Here is a 21,526-nt window from a genome sequence, read left to right as displayed (position 1 = left end):
GGCAGAGTGACAAAGTTTGGGATCCAGGTCACCGTAGCAGAGCTGTTTGATCGGTGTGAAGGTTTTCCTCGAGCAGCTCTCAGCTCCCTGAGCTCCTGTGATGATGAAAACTTCATTAAAAACAGTCAAGCTGCTGCCATTTGTTGGTCCAAGTGCCATTCTTGGAACTCTGAGCCCCCAGGGAAACTGCAATTTGCACAAAACAAGCAGTTCTTACCTAATTTTCATTATTTCCACCGCCATGGCGGGGTTAGAGTTACCATTTGCGTGTCTGAGAACAATTCCCTGACAACTCCTGGGGTATTTGTGCCAGGCCCAGCTGGACTTAGGGCAGTGCTGTGCCCTTCCTCCCCATCTCCATCACCTTCATCACAAGCTCTTTAAGGTTAAGAACTGCCCCTCCTCAGCAGCACAAAAAAAACACCAAACAAACAAACAAAAAACCAACAAAAGCAATTTAAAAAGCATGGATTTGAGGATTATCCATGTTTGATCAAGTTTTTAGCCTGGCCCCTGGCAGTGACTGACCCTGTCCAGTGGCTGGCTCAGTTTGGGAGCCTGAGGAAGGCACTTGGGATGCAGCTGCACCATTTTCAGGGAAACGTGAGTCTGGATGGTTCCAGTTGTCTGCATGACCAAAGACCAGCCCTTTGCCCAGGCACAAAATGCAGAGTTGAAGCTCCTGCACAAAACCAAGCACAGTGGAGACTTCATTTCATTGAGAATCGAGATGCTGCTATAAAAAAAATTAAAAATGTAACATGAATCAGCTTCCTGTGTCTTATGGACCCCTTGGCCAGGGGCGGCACCTTTGTCCACCTGGTCATTGTGTTCCGACACCAACACAATGTTTCTCAGGAATATTTATCAGTTTGGGGGTTCAGAAACAGGAGAAACCATGGCTAAAGGGAGGGGGAGTTCATCTGTAAAAATCAGTCAAGGTAAGGGGGTAACTCAAATCAGCCTCTGTTTATTTATTCTGTTCTAGAGGAAAGCCAAGGAAAAGCTCATGAAGGCCTGAAGTGAGACAATGTTGTGTATGAGTGTCTCACTTTGGGGGAGATTAGTGAAAAAGTAGAAATGTTGCTCTTTTCCAGCTCAGTTTTGATGCTCTTCCAGCTTTTATTGCAGCAATCACCATTTCCTTGAGCCATCAAGTCAAATGAACAACTTGGATTTTTTTTTTTTTTTAATTTGCAATCCCTAGAAAACACCCAGGGCTGCAGCGTCATGGAGTCACAGAATGTCCTGAGCTGGGCAGAACTCACAGGGATCATTGAATCCAGCTCCTGGCCCTGCACAGAGCAACTCCAGAACTCCCACCATGTGCCTGGAGCTCCTGGAACTGTCAGGCTTGATGCCACAATCAGTTCCCTGGGAAATCTCTTCCAGCCTGGGCAGCACTGTCTTGACAGCTTTATCTTCAGCAAGAAAAAAAAACCAAAACACCCCTCTCTAAAACGGAGAAGCTATCTAACCCTAGGTTATATAATATATGAGATCAAATAATATATAATATCAAATATTTTGTAATTCCTGACCTAAATAATCCAGATCACAAGGTTATTTTTTGTGTTCTTCTTGGAGCTCTGAACATTTCTACGGGCACAGATAATCCTGCTCAGAGGAACTTGGAGAAATCTGCTCCATCTCTCTGCTCTAAGCAAGATTAACTCTCTTTTAAATATAAAATGCCCTCAAGGCTGTCCCTAATTGGCTTGTTCTTATCACAGTCATTCCATTTCAGCAATACAGCACGAAAAATGTTGGTTTTTCTTATTTTCTTTTGCTGTCAGGGAGGAAATATGACTCATTATGATGAATTATAGATTTGTGCAATTAATTGTCCTCTCAGAAATTTCAGTTTCTTTGACATCACTTTGTCTACTCATCACATCCTCCACCGGAGAAGAGAGTGCTGAGTCCCAGTCTCCAAAGACCTCTAACTAAGGTCATAAATGGGATGAAGGGAATTACAGAAGGATATGAGGGTTTTTCTTCCCAATTGGGATGAAATGGAGATTCTGTGGTTATAACTGTCCTGCTGCCCTGGAGCAGTTTTAGTTTTGAAGTCCATCAGGTCACAGCTTATTAAAACAGTCCTTTACAAATGCCAGGGATTCTTTTATTCGGTTTAGGTATTTTGAGGTAGAGTCCATTTCGATTTCAATCCCCCCTCTCTCCGCTCTGGGTCAGCAGGACTCTGTAAGAATCCTGCTCAAGGGCACCCTTGAGGTGTGGGAGAGGAGGATCTCATCCTTGGTGGCCACACGATGGAAAGAGCTCCAGGTCCTGCAGAAAGCTGCCAAACCTGACCCGTGGCCTCTCTGGGAGTGCCCAGGGTTCACCTCCACCAGATTTTCAGTGCCCTTTCTCAAGGGTTTTTTACCTTTTACCACTTTCAGACAAATCCGACCATCTCGAAGCCTTTCAAGCCAATTTCCCTTTTCATTGCCCGAGTCCCTCCTTCCTAAGCTTGAGTATTTATCACAGTAAACAATTTTCCCTGCTCACTGTAAGATTTAAGTGCTGGTTCCACAATGCCAGGACGGGTTTTGATCAGGCCTCGTCCCAAAAATTTCCTGTCTTGAACCATAAATTCACAGAACAACCGAGGTCAGGAGAGACAGAGCTGAGGCTTCCATCAGCCTCGGGGAGAAAAGCAAGGATCACCATTCCCTCTGCAGAGAAGAAAAGAGGATGCCAGGGGGCTGCTGAGCCTCTTTGAACAGAACTTGGAGCTTGTGTGAGCAATTTCTATGCTCCATGAACAAGGCCACCACTCTTCTCACACCTCCTCACTTTGTGATCTACCTGCACCCTGTGGAAAGGCTCCGTTGCCCCTGAGGGAAATAGGTTTGGGATTCACCTCCTCTTCTGAGATGCTCACTCTGATTTGATCATCCAGGGCTCTGCTCGCTGGAGACATCCCTGGATCCCTCCTGGCTCCTGCCAGATCCATCACTTCGGAGTCTCTGGTGCGTGTGCCGCGGCTGTCAACTTCCCTGCCTGTTGCAGGTGCTCCAAGGCATTCCAAAGGGCTGTAAAAATCCCATTTCGGACAAATCCATGTGACTCTGGTCAGTGGGAAAATTACCCTACCTATGGAGGATGCAGTGGGTCCTGGAATCACCAGATTGATCCCGGAAGGTTTTGGGTTGGAAGGGACCTTTAGAGCTCATCTCACCCAACCCCCTGCCATGGGCAGGGACACTCCAACCAGGCCAACCTGGTCAGGTTGCTCAGAGCCTTCTACAAACTGTCCTGGAATATTTCCAGGAATGGGACATCCACCACCTCTCTGGACAACCCACTCCAGTGTTTCTCAACACCCATTGATAAATTACTTCTACCTCAACCCTAAAATCTCCCTCCCAAGGTGCTGACCTGTCCCCATTGACCACGGAGACAGCTGGAACGAGCAGCTCAGATGAAAAACTTAATTTTCAGGGGGCTGAGCTGGCTTCCACCTCCCTGATACCACCTCCAGGAGTGGCAGCTGGCTCAGTTGGTGCTGCAACCACAAGCATCTCATTCCTGCTTGTGCTGCAAACTTGCCCCGGGGCATTTGCGTGTCCCTTCTCGCCCCCCTGCCCCCGGGGGCAGCAACACTTCCTTTGTTGTCTCCTGCGTCTTATTTAGACTCGGAGCCCCCTCCGGGGCAGGGACTCTCCTTTGGAACACCTCACCCCGCAGGACTGGGATCACGGCTGAGCCTCTCTCGCTGCAGGAGTAAATAATAATAACATGCATTAGCTGCTAAGTAGGGGAATTAGGGGTTAGCTCATGTGTAAGCACCGTGCATGCTGTAATGATATCCTCGTGCTTAATGCAACTGGATCCTTCCATTATTAAAGCAGCAGGAGGACTGATGTTTGATCTGCAGGGCTAATTCTAGTTTTTGGAGACATCAAACAGCTGCTTCCCTTTTCTTTCTTTTTTTTTTTTTTTTTTTGTGTTTGTTTTTTTTTTTTTTACCCGTGGCAAATGCGCATGTTATAAGCAAATCTGAAATTACCAGGTTCACAAGTTGAGTTTCATGCAGAGAAATGTTTACTTTGATGCCAGAGGACCTGGCTCATTTCCATTTACAGTAAATGAGGAAGAAAATTGATTTGCAGCAGCAGGAGGGGTGTCAAACCTTTATTGCTGCTCAGGACATGTATGCACTGCTAACCAGGAAGATAATTAACCTAAATTAACCTTCTGCCTTGAGATGAGTCATAGTTTGGGGAGGGGGGTGGTGGGAAGCGGGGGTGGAGAGGGTGTAGGGAGGGGAACCGTGCTGTAGAGCTGTATGGACTTGTCCCGTGCATTTCCAAGCGAAAAACGATGGGCCCATGCAGCAACTGATTAGATTTAAATGGAAATTCTCAATGGGCATGAAGGAATTTTAAAAAAAAAAATAAATAAATAAAAACAAAAACCCTGATGTTTCAATTAGGGCTGGACTGTGAATTGCATAAATTGTGCCCATAATGTGGGGCAGAAATGTGAATTTCCAGGTGCCGCCGAGCCAGGGAGTAGCAAGTTCATGTCATCGACCTGACATTATTTACTGGCCTAAGATTTGCAGCTCTTATCCAAGGGCGGGGAGGAGCTGCCAGGGGTGGGAGTCTCTGCTCCAGACTGCTTGGACAAAGTGATTCTCAGGCGGACGTCAAGGCAAGACGCATGTTGCTGTTATCCACCGGCCCAATTTGAATTTCATTGTTAATTCAAAATAAATGACCGTATAACCATTCCAGGCAGTCATTGGGCAGTTATGGGTGATGGAGTTGGAAAACTGTCTCTGTTTCAGTTTTGTTTGGAGTAAGAGCCTAAAATCCGGATCCTTCATTTAGTGATGTTTGAACGTTCTGGATCCAGAAAGATCCAGCAGCCAAGCGCTCCATTTCCCAGGAAACCAACCACCATAACTGACCTCTTGTGATGGAATCATTAAGGTTGGAAAAGACCTCCAGGGTGCCCAAAAGCTGTTCCATGACCACTCCAGCCTCCTCCAGGGCGAGCAGCAGGCGGGGCTGGAATCTCCTTTGTCTGGATCCAGGCCCTGGACATCCTTTGGGTCAGGGAACAGCTGAGTTACTGCTTTCCACTTCCTTCACCAAGGAATCACCAGCACCTCCAAGATCACTGAGTCCCAGCATTAACCCAGCACTGCCAAAGCCACCACCAACCCACGTCTCCAAGTGCCACATCCACGTGTCTTTTAAATCCCTCCATGGATGGTGACTCCACCACTTCCCTAGAAAACCAGGGAAATTCAGACAAAGCCAAAGTTAGATTTATTTTATTTAAGGTTTTTTGGAGGGGTATTTTTTGTTTGTTTGTTTGTTTGTTGAGGGGAGCCTAAGGATTTCAGATGCTCAAATGCCTTTGACACAGCTCTGTAGGAAATCAGAGTCCTGGGATGGAGGCAGAAATCCCTGCAGAGCCACTCATCCAGAGGGAGGTTTTCCTGACTCCCTGAGGATGGGTGTCCTGCTGAGGGTCCATGGGAACAGCTCTGGATCTGTGCCCACAGCTCTGCGCACCCCAACACACACCCCCAAACCACCCCACACACCCTCAAAAACCCCACATTCACCATCTCTGCTCCCCACCCACTGGGAGAACCTCCATTCCAGAGAGGCTGTGCAGAGCTCATCCCAAATTAATCCTCATTCCCAGCAGCCATCTCACAATTCCTGTCCTTCAGAGGCAGGAATCCAGGATATTGGGCAGGAAACACCTCTTTCAGGGAAACAAATCCCAGGCCAGAGGCATCCAGGCTGAGAAAGGGACAGGCAAAGCTGATCCAAAGCCTTTCTGCTCAGTCTGGAGCTCACAGGTCCCACCTGAGGGACAGGGGACACCTGTGTGGATGCTGTGTGTTATCCATCCTCCCCCTGGAGTGGTGGAGATAATCCTGGTGTGAGGATGCAGACACTGAGGAGTGGGTCAATACCTCGATATCATGGCCAGTCAAGTCTCCACTTCTCTCTCCTTCCTCTGTGAATGGGAGAAGTTATCAGTGACCCAACACAGCCTTGACTCATCCCAGGTCATTTTGTGGGAGAGTTTATGATGATTTAAACAAAAAGGTCTTGGGGAGTGTGGGGGAACATCTCAAAAAGCTCAAAGCTTGATTCTGTTTTCACTAGGTGTTTCTTGCCGTTAAACAAAATCAAAAATAAACTAATTAAAACCATCCAAAGCTTAGGAGCAACACAAATTTGGCCATTCCGGAGCCAAACACAGCATTCCACTCATCTGGAGGCAAAACGGTTTTGACGTGTTTTTGGTTCTCTGAACAATTTGGGAATCCAGTGAGCCAAAAAAAAAAAGCAGCAGTTTCGTGCACCACCCTCCACCTGGCCGGCACAAACATCCATAGCCGAGAAACCTGATGTGGGAGCAAATGCATCCTGCACCTCTGGCGGGATGCATCCAAACACGCTGGCTCTCAGCAGGAGTTTTGGGGATTTTAAACCACGCAGGCCACCCCTCGTTTTCCTCATTGAGTTTTTAAGCTCAGTTTTGGCTAAATCCAGCCACAGTTTAGCAGTCCTGTTGACGGAAGTCCCTCCACATCCTGGCGGATCCATGCGGGACCCGCAAGAAAAGTGCTGCCTCCACTTCCCCGGGCCCAAACCGGGGCCTCCCCTCCTCCAGAGACAAACAGGATTTCTTTTGAAGTCTGAATGTCTGTTCCCGGGCCAATAAAGCGCCTCGTTTTCCCAGCGAGAAGGTAAAGGTGGTGAAAGGTGTTACAAGCACCTCCTTGTGAAGTGCAATTAGCAGCTGGGTGAAGGGGGGAAGTGTTGGCACGACAAGGGGAGGCGACGGCTGTCGCACCTCGCTTGGGATGGGCCAGATGGGCCAGGCAGGAGCCCAAACACCAGCGCTGGAGACAGTCTGGCACGGCAGCCCCCGGGCCGCTGGAGCCCTCCAGGGAGCCAGAGGGCTTTCCTTGCTCCATATCTCATCCTGCTGGTAGCACTCGGGGAGGGCTGGATGAGCGGGAGGGAGTGGGAGCTGCTTGAGGAGTTCAGCAAAGCAGATGTTCGGTCTGGCTCGGAAGACAGGGCCGTGGTGATCTCCTACAGTTGTATTTTTGTATTTATATTCTTATACCCAATTCTTGGGTATAAGAATTGGCCGCACAACCAGCCCCAAACCCATCTACAACCTCAGGAAAATACACCTCTGGTAGACAGTAAGACCTGTTCTTTCAAGTCTTTCCTGGCTCCTCTGTTGTCTCCAAAGGATGTGGCTGTGGAGGGAAAGAGCTCAGAGTCAGAAACAGGGAGGATTCAGAATAGAGGGGGAAAGGGTGGCTACTGTGAGAAAAACGACATGGAAATATAACCCTATTAAACGATATTCCAGGCAATTTTCCAAAATTGGAAAAAAAAACCAAGAAACCAAAAAATAGGGAATGAGGGGAAAATGGAAGAGTAGTGAAACTCCATAATGTAGCTTTCTGTGTCTAATCCTCCAAAAATGATCCACACAAGGTTCTCACTGGAGATGGTGACAGTTTTGGTGTAGGCTTGGTGACGGACCCTAAGTAACACAATCTGCTGGGACTGGGGCTGTGGCCTCCATCTGATCCCACCGTTAGATGAAATCAGCCTCAAGTGAACAGGAGAACCCAAAGACACCCCTAGGATGGAACCGTAATCACACCTTGAAACCTAAACCCAGCTCCCTGCAGCAGACACCATCACATCTACGCAGTAACCCTGACATCTGCCTGCCAGCTGGGGAGAAAATGTCTGGTTTGGGGAACTCAGGTGGATCAAACATTCAAGAAACCTGGGGTTTGCACATCTGCTTTTATCAGCAGACAGCTCACTTGTATAAACACATCCAGTCCAAGGGCAAGGCGAGCCCTCTCCAATATTAAGCCACTAAAAGACAGAGGAATAGGTTAAGGACTGGCCAGAAGCCAATGAGGTTTGCAAAACAGCGGAATCTAATAAAAATAATTGAAATATTTAAAGGCAGTTGCTTCACTTTATAAAGAAGCACCTGCAATGATTACCCAAAACATTTGCAGGTGGAAAAAGGGCTGAGCACGTCATTGGTGTTAATATCATTTATGCTCAGAGGGCAAATTAGGCATTGTAATTGTCAGGAACCATTGGAGCCGTTTCAGTAGTGGGATGAGTCTGATAATGAGGGATGATTCTTTTAGATCACCTTCAGTGTGTAACAGTGCGAAGCCAAGGCTTGGGTCTGTTAAAAACCCTACATCAAGGCAAAAGGTGTTCTCTGCAGTGTGTCCCAAAGATCATTTAACTGCTTCAGCCTGTCCCAGTCTCGAGAAAACAGAGGCTAATTCACCTAAAATCCCTGCAGCCAACCCGGCTGATACAGCTCAGTGCATTTCCACTGACTCCTGTGGGAAGCTGCCATACCATTCCATTCCATTCCATTCCATTCCTTTCCATTCCATTCCATTCCATTCCATTCCATTCCATTCCATTCCATTCCATTCCACTCCAGATGAGCATCTGGCCTTTTGGATTTTGGTTTGGGAGCTGATCCATCGCACCCCAATGCCTGGATCCTGGAGCACAAAGGCGTCACCTCGAAGAACAAACAGAGGATGGAGACGCACGGGGAAGGGGAGTTGCACATCCACATCTTTGTATCCAAATGGAGCCACACGAGCAGCCAGGCCCCAGCCGTGGGATCAGCCTGCCACCAAACGTTTTGGAAGCGGAATCACCTGTTCTCTTTTAAAATAGGTGTATTTAAGCATACACCCCACCCTCACTTTCCTGGGTTCCCAGCGGGATAGAGCCACCCCTCTAGGCCTGATACAAAACCCACTTATTATGGAAAGACACTTTATTTCCCATAAAATTTATACTAAGCATGATTAAAATTCATTTCAAGGGTTGGCAGGCAGGAGGAGTGACCCTCTGCTTGTGCCACCAGGCAGCTTCTTGGCAACAAAAAATAAATGAAGATCCTGGGGCACAGAAAACTGTGAGCCCATCTTGTGCCATCCCAGAGCCAAATAATTTAGGAAGTAAAATGTGGAAGAGGACAGTCAGATGTTGTTTGATGCCTTACTACTATTTTTTTAAAAATCCTGTTCTACAGATGGTGCCTTGGGTGTTTTCCACCCCAGGAGAAGGATGACTGGAGGAGAATATTCTCTCAGCTGAGGAGAACTTCAGCCTTTATAGAGGATTCACAAATTTGGAAAAGACTTTTAATATGGAAGCTGGAGAAGACACCGTGCAGACATCATCTGGCCAAGTGCACACATGAAATAAAGCCCTCTGTCTTTTTTCTGGCCCTCGTGGACTCCGTTGAGGGACCATGGAGATCTGGATAGTACCATCAGTACAACTTATCTCAACCTAAAGCAGGAAAGATGAACTTTATCCTTAATTCCCACTGGTTCTGGGGATCTGAAAATCTTCAGAGGGGCAAATTGTCCCGCAGGAAGCACAAAAACATGAATTTCAGAGTATTTTCATCCTGTTGGCCCCAAAACTTGGAGACTTCTTCGCAGCTCTGGCGGTGGCTGATCAATCACCCCTGAAGAAGGAGCACATCACAACCTCGCCGTCATCTGGGATACAACTTCCTTTCCAAGGAAGATGAGTCCAAGTCCTTAAAGCCCTTAAGGACTTTGTGCTGTTGCTCATCACTTCAACAAATGAGTCAAGAAGGGCTTCAAAGGTGGTTTAATCTCAATTCAAGGGGTTAAAACCATTGCCAGGAAATTTCCTGAAGTAGTGGGGGGAATGGAAAGGTTGGATTCAGCTTTTTCTTTGAGGATTTGAGCCTCGGTGGCCACAGGTGGGCACAGATGGACAACTAAGCCAGGTATTAAGCCAGGTATTAAGCCAGAGTTTGTGTTTAGCCATCAACCTTTCCCAGAGATCTGTATTTCCAGATTTCCTAAAGCAAATATCTAAAATTAAACAGATGACTCAGTAGATCAGCTGGGGCTAGAAATAAATAATCAGCTTTCAACTCCGAGTGGAATTAATCTACTAGTTAATGAGATAAACTCATTAAATCATGGAATCATAGAGTGGTTTGGGTTTGAAGGGACTTTAAAGAACATCTCATTCCATCCCCTGCCATGGGCGGGGACACCTTCCACTATCCCAGGCTGCTCCAAGCCCTGTCCAGCCTGGTCTTGGACACTTCCAGGGATCCAGGGGCAGCCACAGCTTCTCTGGGCAGCCTGTGCCAGGGCCTCCCCACCCTCACAGGGAAAAATTCCTTCCCAATATCCCATCTAACCCTGCTCCCTTTCCGCTTGAATCCACTCCCCTTAATTCCATCATTATACATTCTTGTAAAATCAATGGTGTCCTTTTTTCCTCAGACAGGTTTTGGATGGATATTTGAAACTTGCCCCTGAAATCACCTGGTGGAGCTGGTCTTGTGTAATGCCAGGGATCACACGACCCTTGGTGTTGTTACCCACCACTTTTAGGAGTCTCAGGGTTTAAATTTTTATTCTTGAACCTTACAAGAGTCTGTAACTGCCTCCAAAAATACCATCATGTGAGGCTGGATTTGCAAAGGTGAAGACAAATTCTCTCTAAGGGGAGAGGAGAGGAGAGGAGAGGAGAGGAGAGGAGAGGAGAGGAGAGGAGAGGAGAGGAGAGTGCTCTTCGCTTCTCTTCTCTGCTCTTCTCTCGCTCTTTCTTTTTCTCTTCGCTTCTTCTGCTCTTCTTCTTTACTGCTCCTTCTCTTCTATCTCTTCTCTTCTCTTCTCTTCTTTCTCTTCTCTGTCTTCTCTTCTCTTCCTCTTTCGCCGTATCTCGTCTCGGAGAGTCCAGCTGATGCAGAAAATATTGCATCTGAACCTTTTCCCTCATGGCAGGACGCAGCACGAGAGAAGCCTGCTAGTTCCCAGGAGACACTTGCCTAATTGCACGGAGTCAGCAAGTCGAGGCCTTTGGAGCAGTTTTGGATAGCATCCCGTGCCTCTCACCTTGCACAGCCATGCCCAGTGCCCTCCAAAGCCTGCCGAAGCCTTCTGCAGCACCAAGGGCTGTTGGACCAGGTTCACAAACCTGAGCCCCATTAAGAGAAAATCCTACCAATATCAGCACTCTCCGCTGGCTTACACCTACTTTGCATTTTAAATGCCAGTAAATGACTGCCCAAGGGAACAGAGAATCAGACCCATCGATGTGGGTATATTTCAGCAACCCAGACCCCAGGAATTTTGGAAGCGCACCAGCATTAAGCATTATTAATGCATATTGAAAAATACCTGGAAATCTCCCCAGCATTGTTAAAGAATCATTTAATTATTATTAACTGAGTCACGGAGGGCAGGCAGGCAAGTTTATGAAACCGATACACTGAGTAACTGCGGACTCTGGAGGATGAGATGGTTCTGATGCCAAGGTTTGTAATTAAACCATGGCCCAGGGCCGGGTGCTGATGCATTCACCAAGTGCCCTCTGCTGGACTCCCATCCCAGCTGGAACCTTCCTCATCCATCCCTCACCTTCCTCCTCTGCGAGGCTGGGCGCACCACAGCATCCTCCGAGCGTGACTTCCAGCCCGCTGCCCTTTTTCCAGCTGCCACCTCCCATCAGCAAGAGCAATTATTCAGGAAAAAAAAAACCAAAACAAACCCAAAGCAGCAGTATGGAGTTCCAGCCCGCCCCGTGTCACCGCTGCTTGGCTGGGCTTGAAATGTGGGCGCAGCTCTGGGGAGCTCATTGCCCTTTCCTACCCCATTCCCAGCAGGGACTGGGAAATGTCCATCTTTGCTGGCTTCTTCTCGATGACTAAACCAGGTGGGGCTCAGATATGATGTGAGAGTGCAATTAAACAACAGAACTTTCAACACCCAGCTCCCAGGGCCTTATTTAGCTAATTAAGAAAGCCGTACATTCATCCCCCTGAGGAGTTTCCAGTGTGCTCAGGAGTGCTGCCAAAGTCAGATTTCGCTGCTGGCCGTTCACGACGGTCCATGCTGACCGTTCACAATTCACAGCGCCAGATTTCGCTGCTGGCCATTCACAACAACGCTGACTGTTCACAATTCACAGCGCCAGATTTCGCTGCTGGCCATTCACAACAACGCTGACTGTTCACAATTCACAAGGCCAGATTTCACTGCTGGCCGTTCACGATAGTCCATGCTGACCATTCACAATTCACAGCGCCAGATTTCGCTGCTGGCCATTCACAACAACGCTGACTGTTCACAATTCACAAGGCCACATTTCACTGCTGGCCATTCACGACGGTCCATGCTGACCATTCACAATTCACAACACCAGATTTCGCTGCTGGCCATTCACAACGATGCTGACTGTTCACAATTCACAAGGCCAGATTTCACTGCTCGCCATTCACGACGGTCCATGCTGACCATTCATGACAGTCCATGCTGACTGTTCACGATTCACAACACCACATTTTGCTGCTGGCCATTCACAACAATGCTGACCGCTCAAAATTCACAGCACCACATTTCCCTGCTGACCATTCACAACAGTCCATGCTGACCATTCACAATTCACAATGCCAGATTTCGCTGCTGACCATTCACAACAGTCCATGCTGACCATTCACAATTCACAATGCCAGATTTCGCTGCTGACCATTCACGACAGTCCATGCTGACCATTCACAATTCACAATGCCAGATTTTGCTGCTGGCCATTCTTGATGGTCCAGGATGACGGTTCACAATTCACAACGCCAGATTTCGCTGCTGACCATTCACAATGGTCCATGCTGACCATTCATGACAGTCCGTGTTGACTGTTCACAATTCACAATGCCAGTTTTTGCTGCTGGCCATTCACAACAGTCCATACTGACTGTTCACAATTCACAATGCCAGTTTTTGCTGCTGACCATTCACAACAGTCCATACTGACTGTTCACAATTCACAACGCCAGATTTCGCTGCTGACCTTTCACAATGATGCTGACCATTCACAATTCACAGCACCACATTTCACTGCTGACCATTCACAATGGCCCATGTGAACCACTCACAATTCACAACGCCAGATTTTGCTCCTGACCATTCACAACAATTCTGACCATTCACAATTCACAACGCCAGATTTCGCTGCTGACCATTCACAATGGTCCATGCTGACCATTCATGACAGTCCGTGTTGACTGTTCACAATTCACACTGCCAGTTTTTGCTGCTGACCATTCACAACGATGCTGACTGTTCACAATTCACAAGGCCAAATTTCGCTGCTGGCCATTCGCAATGGCCCATGTGAGCCGCTCACAATTCACAATGACAGTTTTTGCTGCTGACCATTCACAACAGTCCATATTGACTGTTCACAATTCACAATGCCAGATTTTGCTGCTGGCCATTCACAACAATGCTGACTGTTCACAATTCACAGCACCAGACTTTGCTGCTGGCCATTCACAATGGCCCATGTGAACCGCTCACAATTCACAATGACAGATTTCGCTGCTGACCATTCACAACAGTCCATACTGACTGTTCACAATTCACAACGCCAGATTTCGCTGCTGACCATTCACAACAGTCCATATTGACTGTTCACAATTCACAATGCCAGATTTCGCTGCTGGCCATTCACAACAATGCTGACTGTTCACAATTCACAGCACCAGACTTTGCTGCTGGCCATTCACAATGGCCCATGTGAACCGTTCACAATTCACAATGACAGTTTTTGCTGCTGACCATTCACAACAGTCCATATTGACTGTTCACAATTCACAATGCCAGATTTCGCTGCTGGCCATTCACAACAATGCTGACTGTTCACAATTCACAGCACCAGACTTTGCTGCTGGCCATTCACAATGGCCCATGTGAACCGCTCACAATTCACAATGACAGATTTCGCTGCTGACCATTCACAACAGTCCATACTGACTGTTCACAATTCACAACGCCAGATTTCGCTGCTGACCATTCACAACAGTCCATATTGACTGTTCACAATTCACAATGCCAGATTTCGCTGCTGGCCATTCACAACAATGCTGACTGTTCACAATTCACAGCACCAGACTTTGCTGCTGGCCATTCACAATGGCCCATGTGAACCGTTCACAATTCACAACGCCAGATTTCGCTGCTGACCATTCACAACAGTCCATATTGACTGTTCACAATTCACAATGCCAGATTTTGCTGCTGGCCATTCACAACAATGCTGACTGTTCACAATTCACAGCACCAGATTTCGCTGCTGGCCATTCACGATGACCCACGTTGACCGTTCACAATTCACAATGCCAAGCCACACTTCAAGAGTGTTGGGCTTCCCCAACTGGGACACATAACAGTCCTAGACCTCTAACTGGTCACCAGGAATCCAGCACTGCACTGGCCGCTGCTGGTGCTTTTTGCCCCATCCACATTTTCCATCCCCGTAGCCAGGTCGGGCTGCCAGGTACTCAAGGCAGGAACGGTCTCTCCTCAGGACGAGGTGTAGGACCCAGCACTGCAAGGCCTCTAGGCATGCTTATAATGCAAACAGAGAGATTAGATCAAGTCTGGCCTCTCTCTCAGCGCTGTAGGCAGCAGAAGAGTGGAGTGTTTGCCTCTTATCTGGAGTCTTGGGGGATTGGCCCAACATATTGACATAAACTCCTGCCAATGTCAGTTTACTCTAAGGAAAACGGGTTATAAAATGTGTTGGCAAGGGAACAAGATCCGAGTCCTGGTAAGGCATCCCCTCTGCAGGGCCCAGAACCTCCCACGGAGAGGAAGGGACCATCCAAGCTTTGGACTATCCATGGCTTTGGAACCCCAAATGAACGGGGTGTCCGGGCTGAGGGAGTGGAACTCGGCAAGACTCCAAGGCCAGGAGTGTGGGACATGTCCTTGGAGGGCTCAGGGTCCTGCAGACACCTGCAGAGCTGCTCAGAGACATGCAGAAAGCAATTCCTGGCAATTTTCTGGGGAATTCGACACTTGGAGGAGAGAAAGGGAAATTTCAAAGTGATCTCAAATGAAAAATTGAGTTTTCACATCAAGAATTGTCATAAGGAAATGAAAGTGCAAGAAAGGCTTCACTGAGTCAGACCAGCAGTAAGGGCAGCTCAGAAATCTGTCTGGGACCCCAGAGACAAGAGATGCTCTCAGGGAGGCCACTTTCTGTCCTCATGTTGTCCCAGCTGCCACCTCCATCACCCAGGGATGCTGGAGAGTGTCCCTCTGCTGCTTCCCCATCCACGGCTGAGCCCGGTATCCATGGATTTCTGAACCCGATGATATCATGTGCCTTCAGTAACCTTCCGTAGCAAATGATTCTGGGAGTTCACCCATGTTTGTGTCACACTTAAGAATTAAAATTCATGGGATCAATAAAGTTGGAAAAGACCTCTGAGATCATCGAGCCCAACTGGCCAAATACCTCGGTGTCCAGTAAACCAAGGGCCTCATTCCCAGACTCACAGCCATGTGCTGGGCATTTCCAGGGGTCTGGGGTGTCACTGCAGTCCCTGGTGCCTCAGACTGTCACAGAATCATGGCATATTCTGGGTGGGAAGGGACCCACAGGGATTATCAAATCCAGCTCCTGGCTGCACGCAGGACACCCCAACAATCCCACCCTGGGAGTGCTGCCCAAATGCTCCCGGAGCTCTGGCAGCCTCGGGGCTGTGCCCGTTCCCTGGGGAGCCTGAGAAGTCCCCAGCACCATCAGGGGGAAGAACCTTCTCCTGATTATGGCTTTAAAGGGAGCAGGACTCCCCTAATCCCTGTGAACAACTCAGCTGAGCCCCTCAGGAGGAGATCCCAGAGATCCCAGGGCTCACACACCTTTTTCTATCTCTGTCATCATTAGGAAGTCTCAGGCACAAGCTTAGAAGTTGAGGACATTTAAATGTAGGTGCCCAAATCTGGTGCTCAAACCTCCCCTGAAAACAAATTTAAATTAGGAGGGAGATTTTTGAAATTTAGCCGAATTTGAACATTTTAATTTTCAGACACTGTTTTCTGTTTTTAAGTGAGGAGATTAACCAAAAATAGGCTTATAGCATAGTTCAGTCTGGAAGGGACTCCATCTCTCCTCCAACCAGCTGCTCCAAGGAAGTTCAACTGTGAGGTCAGACCAGGCTGCTCTGAGGAACAAAACACAAAATCTGGAACCAGAAAATCCCCAAACAAGGTCCAGAGCTAAGGAGCAACGTGGTTTTGAAGCGTGGCTTGATTGCCAAGGTGCCTGGCAGGAATTTCACCCAGATGTGAGGGAAAGCCGTGGATGAGCACACCACGGCAACACCAGTTAGCTGTCCACAACCACAATGACAATGGTCCAGAGGTGAGGCATGGGAAGGGAGGGATCAGCAAATCTTCATAACCACACGAGAAGGAAGAGCAGGTCAGGGGCTAATGTGAATTTATGACAACCAGGTTTCAGCGAAGGGCAGGACAACCATGTCCTCCAGCCCCTTCGTGCTCCGTGAGGGACACTGGAAACACACAGGTGGAAGCTGAGTGATGCAAATTGGGCCACACAATTCAACATTTTGGCAAATTAAGGATGGCAAGGATTCAGCCATCACAGGCTGTGTCCCAGGGAGAGGAATTCCCTACAACCCTCGTCTTACAACAAAGGAGGAACAGATCCAAGTGGTCAAACAGCAGCAGCTTCAACAGGAGAGACTTCACATGAGTCAATATGTGAACTATTCAAGAGTGTTTCTGCTTGATGATTTAAAATCTACAGCCCTTATCAACAAGGAGAGGGGTCCACAGTGGTTTTTCTTTAAGGCAGATTGAGAAGGAAAGAAAAAGTAGGTATTTAAGATAAGAAATAAAACAAGCGAGTTGTTGTATTAAAATAAAACTGGCATAATGCATGGAGTAAAAAAGACATTTTTGTCCTGGCTAGAGCTCAGGAGTGGGGAAAATCAATAAGGGAAATAAAGGACTTGAAGAAATATTTATAGTCAGCAGAGTCAAGGTTGAAGGGAAGGCACTTTTCTTGTGCAAGCAACAAAGAAACCCTGACGAGAGCATTAATTTGTTTCTCCAGGGGAATGGTGGAACCACGGATAATAACCAAGAAAAGCCCTGGGTGTTCAATAAAGACCTCAGTTCTGCATTTTGAGAAAAAGCTGCACAAGCTACTTCTACCACACACTGCTGATGATCACACTTAGGGCTCTAACCATAAGCAAGGAGATGGTAATCAGCATCTCCCACAGCTAGCCATTAATAAATCTGCAGATTCAGATCATTTACATCCAGGAGGTTTTAAGGAGCTGGCCAAGAAGGCATTGGAGCCTGTTCAAAAGTCTTTGAACCCCAGGGAAGTTCTAGAGGACCAGGAGAAAATGAGTGTTTTGCCAGTGTTTTTAAAAGAGGACAACACAGGTTCTAGAGTGCCAGCCTGCCATTAATCCCAGGGAAAAAAAAAAGAAAAAAGAAAGAAAGAAAGAAAAAAAAAAAAAAAAAAGGAATAGCTCATATGAGATTTGTTTATTATGGAATCAAAGGGAGGTAATATAATTGCTGCCAATCAACTAGGGTTTATGAAAAATAGATCTTGTCAAATTAATTTGATGTATTTTGTGATAACAGCACAAGCGTGGTTAATAAGGGAAAGAGTGCTGATGTAATTTTACTTGGATTTTCCTCAAGGCAACTGCCTGGGTACTGCATGATATTTTGATTAAGAAACTGGAGTCCCAAACATGGCACACATTAAAGGGATTAAAAACCAGCTAACGTAGGTCTCGGAGCGTTCCTCTAAACAAGGGATCACTGCCAGATGGGTGTGTTCCCAGCCAGGTCCCACTGGGAACCGTTCCTCAACGCGCATTTTAACATTTTCTTCACGTCCTGGGAGAAAGTTTAAAAAAAAAAAAAAAAATTAAAAATTGCTGATGACAACACAAGGCCTACTGGATCAGCAGGTAAGGAAGAGGCTGAGGTCAGTGGGGTGGAAGCAAAGGACTCCCTTGTTCAGGTGGGGGAAGGCAGGTGAGGGCCAAATGTAAAGGCAGATGTGCTGAAGGGAAGAGCGTGGCCGTGTTCCCCCTCCTGGGAAGGAGCAGAGCAGGGGAGATTGGGACAGCACAGCAGGCAGCCGTGGGAGCAGAGGATGAGGGCACCTGGTTTGTTCCGCTGCAGCAGGGGAGGCTGAGGTCAGACCTCAGTGGGAGCTGCAGCTCCTCCAGAGGGGCAACGGAGGGGCAGCTCTGACCTCTGCTCCCTGAGACTGGGGACAGCGCCCAAGGGGAAGGAGCTGTGTCAGAGCTTCCACTGATTTAGTGAACAATTCCTTGGGTGAATGGTGATCTGTGAGGAGAACAACAGTGGGATCATCATCCTGGACAGAGATCCAGCATTCCTGTTTGAGGCTGAGCAGCGCTGATTCTGTGCAAAGGGTGGATTAAAAGCCTGGCTGCTTTTCCCACTGCAGGAAACGGGACTGGAAGGTAAAATAAATGTATAAATGCAAGAATTTTGTGTGCACTGAAAGGAGAGAATTGGAAAACCAAAGGGACTTTGGAAATCCTTTGGAGACATGAGTCAGAGTTTTCCAAGTGACGGAATCATAAAATGGTCTGGGATGGAGGGGATCTTAAAGATGGTCTTGTTCCAAGGTTTAGGCTGGATATCAGGGAAGGGTTCTTCCTCCAGAGGGTGGTGGAGCACTGACCAGGCTCCCCAAGGAATTTGCATGTGCCCAAAGTTGGCAGAGCTCCAGGAGCATTTGGACAACACTCTCAGGGACAGGGTGGGATTGTTGGGGTTGGACTCATGATCCTTGTGGACCCCTTCCAACCCAGAATATTCCATGATTCCATGATTCAGCCCAGTCTGCCTGCAGCTGGGGTTTATTGATGAAATCTTCAGTGCGCTTAGATGCTGGAAATGGAGGAAATATCCCAATGGATATTTGGGATGTGCTCATGACCCCACATTCCTGTGAGAGCCTCCGGATTCCCCTGGGCTGCTCCAGCAGGCAGTGGAGGGAGATGTTCTTGCTGGGCAGGATCCAGAGCAGGTCATCAGGGATGGTGAAGGAGGTGCGGAGTGGTCCTGCTCTGTCCTCCCTCTGCCCAAGCCAGTTCTCCCAAGCGGCAAACTGGGCACGTTTGAAATACCAGGAGGCAAAGCCATGAAAAGGTGCTGTGACATCAAGGAGGAGCTGGAGGAGGGCCCCAGGAAGGGAGGAAAGGTTGGAAATTGCTAGAGGAGTTCAGTCCATGAACTCCATGGACAGAAGGATGGTAGTTTGTGAGCCCACCAACAGTCCACTCAATGGTGTTCAGAAATAAGGAGCTCTCCAGTCCGACTCACCAAGGTATAAATGCAAATAAACAAAGTCAGCCATAATCAAACACTCAACGCGGCACCTGTTTTAGCACTGAACTTGACTGTGTGACTGGGAAATTTAGCAAGGAGGACAACAAATCATGTCACACAGGGTTTAGAGGAGACGAATGTTTTATCTAAACGTATTTTCTAGTTCAAGCAAGGTCCTTTTCCTTCTCTGGCTTTTATTTACACAATAAGAGAGGAGAGGAATTCCAGCGCCTGCCTGACTATTTAAACTCTTTCCCTAAACTGAGGCAGAGGATGAGGAGGAACGCTGTCCTCTGAGAACCATCACATGAGTCATCCCCGCCCAATTAGGCTTCCACGCGGACACGATCAGATGGGAATTCATCACAAATTGCCTGGAGAAAGAATTATACCTGTGAAGACCACGGTTCTCAGAAATCCTCTCATCCTTTCTGTCAAGGAAAGGCTTTCTTTACGTTCCTCCCATGTTTTGGACTCCTCCTTTTCATCTGTGTGTTCACATAGAGTCATTCCATTGAACCTCTCCTACAAGGAAAGGCTGAGAGTGTTGGGATTGCTGAGCCTGGAGAAGAGAAGGCTCCAAGGAAAAATGGTTTTAAATGGAAAAAGGAGAGATTTAGATGAGATATTATTAAAAAATCCTTCCCTGTGAGAGTGGGGAGGCCCTAGCACTGGCTCGCAGAGAATCTGTGGCTGCCCCTGGATCCTTGGCAGTGTCCAAGGCCAGGGTGGACACTGGGGCTTGGAGCAACCTGGGACAGTGGGAAGTGTCCCTGCCCATGGCAGGGGATGGGACTGGATGGACTTTAAAGTTCCTTCCAACCCAAGCCATTCTGGGATTCCGTGCCTATGAAACAGCAGCACCCTCTGGGAGCAGCACCGGAAGCTTTGGTGCCTCTGTTGAGAATGAGGCCCACACCCATTTCCCTTCCCATTTCATCTCCTGCCACTGCTCAGCACCATTTTTGGACTCTGATATCAGCTAAATCAGCCCAAATCCAAACCCATCAATGGTAAGTGGATTAAGGAGTGTTTCATTTTATCACTCTCTTATTTAGGAACTGTCTTATATTTACACTTAACACACAAATATCCGGAAGGAATTCAGCTGTGGGACCAAACCAGAAGGACAAACCCACCAAAATCAGATAAGCCTACAAGAGGGGAGGCCTCTGGAGCAGGGAATGTTCCCCACGCTGCCAGGCTTCACCTCTTCCCAGCTCTTGCTCATGGAGCTCATCTTCTCCAGGGTTTGCTTGCAGAGGCCCTAGCACAGACTGGCCCTTTTCCTGGTCAGGACCTGGACTCTTTCATGGCATCAACAATGCGGGAGGATGTCGTTCCCACAAGGAATGTCATTCCCACAAGGAATGTCATCCCTACAATGAATGTCGTTCCCATGAGGGATGTCATTCCCACAAGGGATGTCATTCCCACAGAGAATTTCATTCCCACAAGGGATGTCATTCCCACAAGGAATGTCGTTCCCACAGAGGATGTCATTCCCATCCCCTCCCAGGGAGAGCAGAGGGAAGGGGAGCTGGCTGTGATGAGCTCAGGTTGCTTCATGCCAGACTCTGGGAATAACAGTGGGATCAAATCCTTCAACCCCAGCCCAGGATGGCGCAGTGTCAGGGAACAGCATCACTCCAGGGCCATCCCTCACCCCACGGCCCCACACACCGGGTACAAACGGTCCTGGAGGTGATGTGGGGCCCCCAGGGCAGCTGTCCTGGGACAAGGGGCTGCTCCTTCCCCAGGTCCCGGTGCTCTTTGAAGGATGTCTAATGAAAAGCTTTTTATGAAGATATTTACCATGCAGGTATCACTCAGGCTGTTTAAGCCAACACCACAATCCTGCCATGTGTCAGAGCAGTGCAGGACTGCTCTGGGGAGAGGTGTGGAGCAGGAGATCAGAGCCCAGCCCAGCCCCAGGCCAGGGCAGCACGAGGCCAGGGTGGGCTCAGCCGGGCCAGTTACAGCCCAAAGTGCCTGGAAATCGGTCCTGAACCAAATAAAGGTGAAAGCAGCGGGGTCTGGTTTGTGCCACCCAGTGCTGCGAGGATCACAGCCTGCTCGGATTCACCAGCGCCAGAGTCCTGCCCCAGCACCAGCCCGGCCCGGGATGGGATTCTGCCCCTTGGGTTTGCATTTTTGGGGTTGCAGGGAGCGGCCACAGCCTCTCTGGAGTCAGGAATCAGAGTCCATGTGGATCTTTCTACCCCTGTTCATCCCTCCATGCTGACTTCA

This window comes from Hirundo rustica, chromosome 1 (genome assembly GCF_015227805.2).
Source record: "Hirundo rustica isolate bHirRus1 chromosome 1, bHirRus1.pri.v3, whole genome shotgun sequence".
NCBI lineage: Eukaryota > Metazoa > Chordata > Aves > Passeriformes > Hirundinidae > Hirundo > Hirundo rustica.
This window is presented reverse-complemented; position numbering follows the sequence as displayed.